Source organism: Glandiceps talaboti, chromosome 20 (genome assembly GCF_964340395.1).
Source record: "Glandiceps talaboti chromosome 20, keGlaTala1.1, whole genome shotgun sequence".
Classification (NCBI taxonomy): Eukaryota; Metazoa; Hemichordata; class Enteropneusta; family Spengelidae; genus Glandiceps; species Glandiceps talaboti.
This window is the reverse complement of record NC_135568.1, coordinates 13718878-13731318: the sequence shown is the minus strand read 5'-3', so window position 1 is coordinate 13731318 and position 12441 is coordinate 13718878. Positions and strand designations below refer to the sequence as shown.

The 12441-nt window shown below is 34.5% G+C and overlaps 1 long non-coding RNA gene across 1 annotated transcript; it reads left to right on the top strand.

Annotated features, from left to right (window-relative positions):
• Nucleotides 1–635: 635 nt before the first annotated feature.
• Nucleotides 636–3131, top strand: LOC144451070 (uncharacterized). Its single transcript, XR_013482274.1, has 4 exons — nucleotides 636–769; nucleotides 1310–1570; nucleotides 2053–2246; nucleotides 2972–3131. It is a non-coding gene; the product is annotated as an uncharacterized LOC144451070 (long non-coding RNA).
• The last annotated feature ends 9310 nt before the right edge of the window (nucleotides 3132–12441 follow it).

The window sequence follows — 12441 nt, the reverse complement described above, 5'->3', positions numbered from 1 at the left end:
TTGAGCAAAGTGCGTTGGTCTTGTTTAAAAGCGCTTAGTAGATTAAGTGTACATATCGCAATACAATTCAATACAAAGCAGTTGCGATGCAGTGTCAAGGGATTGGTATAAGAAGAGAAGGGGCAAACTAATTAGTCATGCCATTGGTGAAAAGAGGCGCTTAGATCAATAAGTTCATTTTATTATTCTTGAAAACGCTGATGCGAAAATGATGTAGATTGGCACTATGAATAATACATGGCAGACAAACGGGGAGACAGGTGATGAGATAGACATGAAGACAGACTGACATAAAAAAACAGACAGACATACACACAGAGAGACAGACAGGCGGACGGACGGACAGGCAGGCAGGCAGGCAGACAGACAGACAGACAGACAGACAAACAGGCAGACAGACAGGCAGGCAGGCAGACAGACATACACACACACACACATACATACATACATACATACATACATACATACATACATACATACATACATACATACATACATACATACATACATAGAAATGCATAAGGAGATTGTGAGACAGTCCGAATAAATAGATGTAAAATCTGACGTTTTGAATAAAATTCTTTCTCAAGGTATTATCAGGCAAGACATATTGGGTAAACATCTGAATATATCTGAATAGAGAGATTAAGATGTCTTACGTGAACGGAACGTGAACGGATACGTCATCACTCCCTGCGCGCCCTTCTCGTAATTTGATTACGTCACACGTTTGCTTGTCGTCTGCCAGTTGTATTTTTACGTGAAACAGGTAAGTTTCTCGTATATCAATTCCGAGAGCATTTCATGCTTTTATTTGAACAGAAAATTCAATGTGAATCATTGTTTTTCAAAATATACTTATCACTTTACGAGTTACTATATTCATAGATTACTGATGTTGCAACATTTTATATAAAAAAGAGACAAAAAGTCATAACTGGCGTTGGACTGTCACTATGTGGCCACTGTTGTTGTTGTTGTTGTTGTTGTTGTTGATCCAGTTTGCTTGCCGAATACGGAAGTAACAGTAACAACGGCCACCAAACAAAAGTCATCGCACGACCAGCGGGTTACAATTATTTCATATACATTACTGCCTCATATAAATTTCTTGTTTTGGAGACAAACACAGAGGCTGGGGACACATATAGCATCGTATGAACCGAGAAAGGCGTAATTGTTAAGGCTTGTAAACACTACTGCTTCACGGTGGCTTGGTGCTGTGTAATTATGTTTTTGTAGCCAGCTGTGATGACTGGATTCATAAATACATTTCAACTATGTTCTTTTACTATTGATGTAATTGTAGATACTGAGAGCAAGCAATGTCAGTGCAGAAACGAACTGTCATACGTTGGTCCGTTCAACAGGACGTTGATCTACTACGGGAAGTAGTGGCTAACAGGCCTGAAACCTCGGCAGAATGGTTAGCTATTGATAACACACTGATGTCACATTGGGGCTGGTGTACGAGTGGTGACGGACCAAAAATAACATCAAGGTCCGTCAGAGAGCACGCAGATTTGCTACTAGCGAAGTTCAAGGAGAATGATAAGAAGGCTATGAAAAAGTGAGTGATAACAAAGTTACATGGAATCCAACCCTCTGTGTGATTAACTTCTTTTGTTTTGATTAATATTACTGTGAATTTTGAATTTCGAAATTGATATTCATTTGCTAAAATTTGAGATGATTTTACTTCTTTAAGTATTTACATTGGGGCAATTATTCATCTTTTGTAATGAATAGTTGTCTGTGAGCGTCTGACTAAGATTTTAGTTTGGTTCTTGATTTTACAATATATATATATATATATATATATATATATATATATATATATATATATATATATATATATATATATATATATATATACACACACACACACACACACACACACAGTTAGTCGTCTGAGTAACGACTCATTACACCCTAATTCTTTTGAATTAAGTTTATAATACTCTGCTACTAATACTTGCATCGAGCACTGTTCTCTCCAGCGAGACACTTATATTCATATGAGACACTCATATTCATATTTATATTTTTCAGGTCTGGTACAGAAGAGCAGTACACTGAATTGTAACAGCTGTCCCAAGAAGTTGTGTCATATGTTGAAAGCCAGGCAGCACGTAGAAGTAATGACGTAGTGGCATCCAAGAAAAAATATGAACAACGACAGCAAGCCATTACCATCAGAGAGACTGCCATGAAGAGAATGACAACAGCAGAAAATGACTCAGGAGGTAATTTTGATTCACCAGGGTGTATAAAGCTCTCTAACTTTTTAAAAATTACTCAAACCATAAACCTTTGGTACATTGTTATTATTGAAAATTGATTTTATCCATTGGTTATGAGTGAACTGTTGTCACTTTGGATTCATATGGATATACTAGTAATTCACGTTGTTCTGCTTGCAGAAATATGAAACACAGACTTCTGGAGCTACACTCTCACTGTGGTTTTAGAAGTGCATGTGTCATACAAATTCAAGAATAACAAAAGATATCATGGTACATACCAGCAAATTTTGTCACTATTTAGAAATTGTATGTTACACTTATGGTCAGTGTATGAGTAGACATCCAACAAAGAAGATGATTCAGTATTTTGTAACAAGCATGGTACAATAGTAACCAAAACAATGTCAGTAATTGTAATACATAGCCTTGATCAACTTTGAAGATTGGAAGTCTGCCAAATATCTACATTTACAAATGGAATTGTGGTAAATTTCTCAAACAAGTCTAATAAAGTTTGGTTTCCAGGCTGTAGAATAAGGCTGATCAAACAATACATTCTATAATGTCACGAATCATAGCGTAGAATGCAGATGGGGTGTTTTTCAACATATTTTCTTAATCACCATAGCTCTTAACAGGAATGTTGGTATTTAACATGTTCAATCCACTTTATATGATTACAAATTTGCTAACTTTGTTTCATTTCTTTCTGATACCTCAAACAGAGAAAAAGGCAAAATGCAGCAGAACATCAAAAGCTGATCTTTTTACTTATCTGCAAGAGAAGCATGAGATGGATATGAAGTACAAGCAGGATGCACTAGAAGTTGAAAAGAGGCGACTTGCTTTACAGGAGAAGCAGCTGGAAATGCAAATGAGGATGTTGGAGCAGCTTGCCAAGAGAAATTAAATTTAAATTACATTTTAACATTGTATATATATATTTATTTATTTCACATTGTTACAAATGTAAACAAAATGAAAGTTCTCGTCTATTTCATAACTTTAAAAAAGTGTTCTTAACAGTTTTCCCACAGGGCACAGTGAGTATGATCTAGATATGTGCAATATCCTGTATGTCATCTGAATGTACTTTTTCTGATTCTCCAATCCCCTTTCCCCCACCCCACTCCCACTAATGGTATATTCGGTCATGGGCCTGGTCCAACAACATACTCACAAACTTTTTTTTTCTTACATGTCCCTGTTCCTGTTTATATTGTCAATAACACTTGGTCCGCTGGTATTTAAATTACTAATCAGCTGACCATCTGTTGTTGACTCATTAAAATCTGACTGTAGATAAACTACTATTATATAAACATGATATAAATAAGCTGTCACCAATTTACAGGTTTTTTTTGTGATAGATATGGCTAGTGGTAGAAACAGAGTCAGGTAAGAAAATTAAGAATAGAGAGTTTTATATATTGATTAATTAAGGAAGAAAGGAAAAGAATTGACAATCCTTTAAAAAAAGAAAACACACACACACACACAAACACGTAAGTTTATTGGTATGTTGTTAGACTAGGCCTAGAATGGAATATGCCATCAGTGGTGCATGCTTGGGGATGAGAGGATCGGAGAATCAGAAACTATACATCCAATATCACAGGAAAATGTTCATATCTAGATCTTGCTTGCTGTGGCCTGTAGTTTTCCCTGCTTAAGTTATTACTTTCCATGAATTCTGTTCCACATTTTACCGGCAACTGTGGCAAAATAAATCAGTGTTCAATAAATAAATGATATCTTTGTTTTTACTTTGTTTTGTTTATGTAACAAAAATATACAATTTCAGACAATAATATCAGTAGCAATCATGTTTATTCAGAATAACAGTAATATGCATAATAACATTTGATAAGTCTGTTGGTACTACAACTAATACATCAATAACAGCCAACAATGTTTATTCATTTCTAAGGTAAGTTTCAAGTGCTGGTGGCTGTAGATCAAAAAAGGCTGAAATTTCACTTCCATAGGGACAAGTATGGCAATTTGTTAGAATTGTTGCCACCAAAAAATACATTGCTACAGGTTGTAGGTAGAGCTTTTGGTTTTTCTTAAAATCAAGAAATGCAAAGATCGATATAATCTTTCCAAAACCCCACTCCACACATACACGAACTTCTGACATGGATCGGTTGAAAATCTGCTGTTGAAGGGTTAAGTGTGCCCCCTTGAATGGGCCCATTAACTCTGGACGAAGAGGATAAGCAGGGTCACCATAAACACACATCATCCGTCCATTATGTTGAATTTGTTCTAACATTGGAAGTAGCTGGCTTTCCGCCAACATATATGCATCATGTCGGCTCCCTTCTATTGGTCCAAACATATGGGCTATAAGACCATTTGGCACTTGAAGGGACTGAAATTGAATAAAATAGAAACCATGTTGGACAATGCTTTGATCTATTTTGATGAGTTATCAAAGTTATCAGATTGTAGACTAATGTGGTTTGACATTGAGGCCATTAAAGAAAAGGGTTGTGACATGGTTTCTTAGAGCATTGATGGATCAACATACTGAAATAGGGTTAGGTTGGAGGAGTGAAGGTAGATGCTCATAAAAAGGCACATAGATAGCTTCTTGAATGTGATGCTAGACATTTGAAGAAATATTTATTAAACAATGAAAACTGGATGAAATACTTGTATTAGAGAACCAAAATACATATCAATGTTTGCAGCCGAAGTGTTGTTTGATAAACTTTTTTGTGTTTCTCTATTTCATGTCTAAAGTTTGTTGTCCCTAGAGCACTGTGCAATGTCCATTGTTCAATTGTCAGTGTAGCTTGTATGTCTGTAATCTGCATTGTTGTTGTTGACAAACAAGTACCTCTGAATTTAAATTGTCAAACAACAATGCTCGATGCACATGTATAAACTGTGTTGACAAACTGAAATCTTGATATTTGCACATTCTTTGCAATGTCCAGTATGACAGGAAACTGTACATTAAACAAGACTCCAAAATTAAAATTAATTAAGAGCTTAAACATTGACATTTATTCTATGTTCCCAAAATAACTTCATGACACGTACGTCAATCCATCGAATGAATAAGTCTTTCAAACTCTGTTGAAAGACTGTAATTTTAGTGTAAATATTATTCCGCCTGAATTGTGAAACACTGTTCCAGTATTCTCTTACCTGAAATTTAAGGCAGTGCGTTCTTTTATGGCCAGAAAATACAACCCTTTGGCCAGTACGTGGTCTTGAAATTGATCTAGTTGTTCCATCAATGAATCCCCAGCAATTATCCAGTGAGGCGCCCTTGTTATGGATTGCTGCAGCAAATGTAAATGGGTCAAGCCATGCCAAATTTAAGGATGTGAGAAGATGGTTAAATTCCCCGTGGATATATTCTACAATCTGCATAAAAGAGCACACAAAAATCACACAAATTTGAGATAAGTATAACCACACTGACAAATGTAAAAAAGTTCAATTACTGATTGCTATTAGCTTTTAAAAGGAATATATATCTGATAGTAGTGGGTGAGATATTTTTGATATTCTAGTGTCCTCCTTTAGGTTACTAGTATGTTTGTTTCTAAGGTGACTTTTCTAGGTCATTCTGCTTGCAGAAACATTATACATCCATTGTTGATTTAGCACAATATTGACACAAACTGTTGATATGTAGAATTACATAAAATAACACATTATTACATTTTATGCCAATAGAGGAGGAAACTGACATTCCGTATTGAAAATTATACTCAGTTCTGGTTCATCCCTCTGGAAAAATTGAACTAAATCACACCAACGGTTGGGATATGATAGTCGACGCAGAAGAATGAGTAGTGCCTCCATACTTGTTGCTGCAGTTCCATTATATCCAACTATTTTTTCTGGCAGAGAGAGTGCATCATGTAACCGGGTCAAGTCATGTTTACCAAATCTGTAATTTACAGAATGAAAGAATGTGTAAGCTGTACATTGTATACAAAAACATTTTTAAAAAAATTAAAATCATATCAAAAAATGAAAAATAGAATAAAAACATCAAAAGGACAACACCGGTAGGCTATCAACGCAATTTTGTTTTTCATTTCACAACCTGTACTACACATATTCTATTAATATGACAAGTTGGACTGATGAAATGGTACTAAAATAATGCACCTACTTCTTGAGTACTTACCTGAAGTATTCAAAACACTCATCATTTGAAAAGAGATCAAGTACGATTGGTGTATTAACAAGATTTCTGCTCTCCAAAAATGTATTGATTAAAAAAAATTCGATGTCATCGTGGTCCTCCTCTAATAAAAGTGCTTCTGTTATTTCTTGACGTCTTCGCCTGAAAGTATTGACAAATATGTAGTAATGTACATTGGTGTATTCGATTTCCGCATTGTGAATTTGTGTCTGGTGGGAATGCTGGGTTATGGTCACGAACAAATTTAATTATCACTTATACACAGTCAATTACGCTTCAAAATACAGAACAAATCAGATAACAAATAATTTTGGATTTAAAAAGTTGTCACTGGATATTGCCATGCAACGCTTATAGGCGCTAGGCGTACGGAACCGATCGTATAGACCTTACGCGGGGCGTAAAATGAATGTTTTTTGCTCCATTTTAGGTAAGACCGCTTTTTCTCATAGTAGTCATATCATAGGACTAATAAGGATAAAAATTAAACACAGCTGTGAAAATATACAATAAAATGTATCGTTCATAACTAACGTACCTTCTCCTCGCTGCCGCCATGTCCTTATGTTTACCAACATTGTCGCAACAAAACGATGTTGTAAAGCTAGCGATGATTGGACGATGGTAAACTTCTTGGCCAATAAGATACATTGTTACAACTTACAATTGTGCGACGTGTCAAAGGTTATGTTATCATCTTAATCGCTTCTGTACATCACGTAGCGAGAACGTAACGCGTTCGGTGTTCCGCGTAACGTTCTCGCTATGTGAAGACATCTTAATCTCTCTAATGTTCTGGAACGGAACGACAACCGCTCGTGATAAACGGTTATACGTGTGAAAAGTCATAATATTCACACGCAAAAAATACAACCCAACAGAACATACCCCGGTATACATACATACAGACATACATACATACATACATACATACATACATACATACATACATACATACAATACATACATACATACATACATACATACATACATACATACATACATACACACACACACACACACATACATACACACACACACACACATACATACATACATACATACATACATACACATACATACATACATACATACATACATACATACATACATACATACAAACATACATACATACATACATACATACATACATACATACATACATACATACATACATCCATACATACACACACAAACACAGCCAGACAGACAGACGGACGGACGGACGGACAGACAGACAGACAGAGACTGAATGACTCTCTGACAAACAGACAGACAGACAGACAGACAGACACAGACAAACAAACAAACAAACAGATTCATTGATATACCATGCAAAGACACGCACATATGCACAATTACATATAATAAGGAAGACACGATAACATTCTAACACATACTGATGATACCGTGTTTTGCCTAAGGAATACTACTAACACACTTTCCTCCAGAAAATATCCTATCAATTGACGACTAAAACTGTCAACGAAGCGAGAACACGATACTTAACAACTATAGTCCTTTGAAAACAGCAAACTATTTTTTCGAGCTTAATCAAGTTCATATTGACATATTCTTCATTTAATGTTTGCTTTTGCGGATATTGGACTGTATATAACTTATTAACGCGTCTATTGTTGCTATGACTACCGGGATTCAGTATCGTCAAAGCTATTTATCATATGTCAGGACAATAACAATGTGTTCTAATTAATGTGTAAAGATGACAGAAAATATATTTTATAATTTTCACAACTTAAACTGTCAAATTGATCTCTGACACGAACATGAAGTTTTAAAAAGAAGAATGTTGATGACTAGAAGCCATTGTGACCTTTCTGGTTTCCTCAGTGAATACGTCGAATACTACAAGGTTGTTTGCATGCCACATATAAGCAGCAATTATCGAGACGACAACATTGATCATCACTGAGTGATCTTTATTGGCATATATTAATTTTTGACTAGTCGAAACAACAAATATCTTTTCTTATTATTACTTCATCATTTATTAATATTTTGTGCATTATACGAAATCTATTAAGTCAACCTTCAGTGGGTTTTTTTTCATGGTGATAGTAAGTGTGTAATCGAACCGCATTAGTATTTATAATTTATGGTGACCTCAATTTGAAACATACCCAGATTCAATGTGTCAAGTAATATTATAAAGGCAAAACAGTAGATTTTGGGGCCTGCACGTATAGTATTGGAATGCAATGCAAACTTCTAAACTATAGCTGTTATACATGATGTTCGTACCACTCAACATATTCATTAAATCTTTCACCTAATTCAACAAACTTTTCTCATGGCTAAAGTATGTACCAAATTATATTGAATTTGAAATATGCATTGCAAAGACACAACCTAATCACTAAAAATCGTTAACTACATATATGCAAATGACTACTTAATGCTCATTAGATGTTTACCAAAGTATAATCAGTTCTTTTTATTACCATAATGGAAGATGTATAATAGGTTTCATTAGAATCAATGCAGTAGTTTAAGATATCGTGTCCACAGATGACAGAGACAGACAGACAGACAGACAGACAGACATACAGACAGGCAGTCAGTCAGCCACACACACACACACACACACACACACACACACACACACACACACACACGGGAGTATAACATAACCTCCCCTTACAGGAGATATAGAAATCAAACTAGCAATTGACGAAAGTATCATTCATTAATGGTCTTGCTGCCAATTGAAATCTCAATAAGATTTCTTAGTATAAATCATTAGTTCTAAAGTTACTGTAAAAACAATGGCGCGGGAATAGTTTTGAACAGAAATTGAAACAGCATTGTTATTGAACTTGCGTCAGAGAAAAAATATGTTCTATCATTCGAGAATGTGTGGCATGGGAGAAAAGAACTATTACTGGTGATGTCCTCAGAGTTTCGCCAGCCGACTTGCAGTTCCAGTTCGGTCTTATGTGATGAATTCATACATCTGGGTAAAGAATCACGACTTTTTTCTAAATTTAAAAAGTGAAGTCATTGTGATTTGTTAGAAGTCAAGTAATGAAGTCATAGTTCGAATTGATTGCTAGTTGGCAAATGAACACATCAACTCATCTCTTAAGAAAGACGAGTTTATGACAACGCCCACGCGCTGTTAATCAGCACTATGACATGCAAACGTTTACTGATTAATAACCGCGAGTCCTGTACTTAGCATTTGATGCACGACGATTAATCCAAATATGTCAGATCGTATAGTGAATGGGATTGATGGCATATAGCTCGTGACAACACGTGGAAACAAAGGGTTTTCCAGCTCATTAAGCCTTTTAAATATAGTAACTTTTGTCATGCACACACTCACAGACACATACACACAGACACACACATATATATATATACACCGACAGACACATACATACATACATACACACACACACACACACACACACATACATACATACATACATACATACATACATACATACATACATACATACATACATACATACATACATACATACATACATACATACATACATACATACATACATACATACATACATACATATATACCTGGTATCGTGGGATGATACATTATCGATTCTAGTAAACATGTCTGAAATTTATTGAACTCTCAAATTGTTGAGTGCTTTATAAACGAGACGACTAACATGCTGTCACAACAAATCATGGTATTAGTAAACAACTTTATTATATATCTATGCACATTAATTCGATTAAATATACGTATACATACATAACTGTTATAAAATCTGAATACATTATGTTAACAGTTCTCAATGTAGTCGAATCAACATGTCCGTTGGTACATCAGTAAAACTAAGCAGATTTTAATGATACATTTCCGGAAATAAGCATAATTATTTACTTGAAGGTTTATTCAAGATACGGCTTAAAGGACTGTAAGATTTTAAAAAGGCGATAATGACACAAACCTTCATGATTCATGGATTGAGGAGATAAGACCTTTATGGTCAACTGTCCACCTTTCTAGATTTCCTATCTGCAATAATTACATTGACATTTTTTCTGATTTCATGAATCTAACGAGATGTCTTTCAGATACAGAATAACACACAAGTAGATACATGTAAGTCTAACCGTCGTGAGATTCGTATTCTTCCACGTAGATAAATCACTATGTTATGACAAAAAAATTAGTAAATTAACACTAAAGCAATCAGGGGTACTAATGAGAGTGGCGCTGAGAAACTGGTAGAGGGTGATCGGCTTTCTTTCCGTGAACAATGAAATGACGATAGTTAAGATTTTATGCGTGACACAGAGAAGGGTGCTAGGCCCTGTCGAGACTTTTTCGATGCATTATAGCTACTTTAGGCTACATGATTTTCCTCAAATCGCAGATATATGTTTACAATCAGTCAAATAACTTCTCACGTGTGCTTCTGTCCAGGTGAGCCGCCATCTTGAATTGTTCCCAAATTGCATCATAAAAGTCTCAATAGGGCCTATGAACTTTCTCTGCACCACGCAGAAAAATCTCAACTATCACGAGTTCAGTTCGATAGAAAGAAAGCCAAGCATCACACACTCTATCAGATTCTCAGCACCACTCTCATTTGTACCCTTGACAATACTAGACATAGATTTAATAGTGTATATAGTTCTCATTAGTCTCGGTTACCCAGCCTCTTGCCGTTGAGGGCATAACCCCCCCCCAACCCCCCAGCAGAGTCTGAGACTGCACGGAGAGCTGACCCATAACATGTCATGTGTAATAAAATTACGTGGTGGCAACTCCTTCATTGCTAAGAGTATTTTCCTAACAAAGATGGGTTTCAAAACGTTTATATTATGATTTCTGTCAAATATATACAGAGTTTATGAAAATATTGTCAGATCTTGTCAGTGGCCATGTTACTCCGTACAATAGATATCATTGTCATACATACATACATACATACATACATACATACATACATACATATACATACATACATACATACATACATACATACATACATACATACATACATACATACATACATACATATACATACATACATACATACATACATACATACATACATACATATACATACATACATACATACATACATACATACATACATACATACATACATACATATACATACATACATACATACATACATACATACATACATATACATACATACACACACATACATACATACATACATACATACATACACACACATACATACATACATACATACATACATACATACATACATACATACATACATACATACATATACATACATACATACATACATACATACATACATACATACATACATACATACATACATACATACATACATATACATACATACATACATACATACATACATACATACATACATACATACATATACATACATACATACATACATACATACATACATACATACATACATACATACATATACATACATACATACATACATACATACATACATACATACATACATACATACATATACATACATACATACATGCATGCATGCATACATACATACATACATACATACATACACATACATACATACATACATACATACATACATACATACATACATACACATACATACATACATACATACATACATACATACATGCATGCATACATACATACATACATACATACATATACATACATACATACATACATACATACATACATACATACATACATACATACATACATATACATACATACATACATACATACATACATACATACATACATACATATACATACATACATACATACATACATACATACATACATACATACATACATACATATACATACATACATACATACATACATACATACATACATACATACATACATACACACACATACATACATACATACATACATACATATACATACATACATACATACATACATACATACATACATACATACATACACATACATACATACACATACATACATACATACATACATACATACATACATACATACATATACAT